We start from the raw sequence: 746 nt of genomic DNA, 5'->3' as shown, positions 1-746 counted from the left end.
AAAGAGGGCGCGGCCCCCCCCCCCCCCCCCGCCATGCCGGGAGGAAGCAATAAGCTCAAGTGCCTGTTATGCTGGAGAAATCCAGAGTTTCTTTCCTTTAACCTCAGTCAGTATTTCCTGTAAACAGCGTCACATCTCCCCACAGCCCTGGGGACGCAGACAGCCCGGAAACGACGGCAAAAACCCTGGCAAGGGGCTCAGGGCTGCCCAGAGCCGACATTGTGCAGTGGGTGGCTGCCAGCCGGGCCCTTCCCTGCAGATTCCTGGGTCTGGAGGCTGGTGGAGGCTTTCCCATGCCAGGAATAGATCCCACACCGCGTGGGAGAGCAGGGGTCCCAGCCCCACCGGCTGCAGGGAGCATCAGCCCTCGGAGGGAGAAGCGTGGGAGGAGAAAAGCAGTGGATGGGGTGCGTTTGTGCTGATGGGGGATTTGGGGTTGGAAAATGAAAAGCTCAGCATGCCTCACCCCTCGCCCAACTCCGGAGCAGGGGGCTCCTGCTGGCGGTTTGTCCTGTTGCTGGAGCAAGGTTCTCAAGAGGTGGAGAATTCTGCCTCCACCACATCATCTTCGTGTCTGGCCCTTCAGCAGATGGCTTTGGCAGAGGTTGTGTTCTCCGCTGGGAAGTGTCCTGAGGAAAGCGGTGGCTGTTTACACCTCCGGGTTTGGCATGTGATGGTGCTGCCGGCTCTGGTGGGAGAGGTGGGAGCAGCCCCATCCCCGGCCCCATGGCAGGGCCGGGTTGGCC

Source organism: Buceros rhinoceros, unplaced genomic scaffold (genome assembly GCF_000710305.1).
Source record: "Buceros rhinoceros silvestris isolate BGI_N320 unplaced genomic scaffold, ASM71030v1 scaffold28157, whole genome shotgun sequence".
Classification (NCBI taxonomy): Eukaryota; Metazoa; Chordata; class Aves; order Bucerotiformes; family Bucerotidae; genus Buceros; species Buceros rhinoceros.
Note: the sequence above shows the minus strand (reverse complement) of the source record.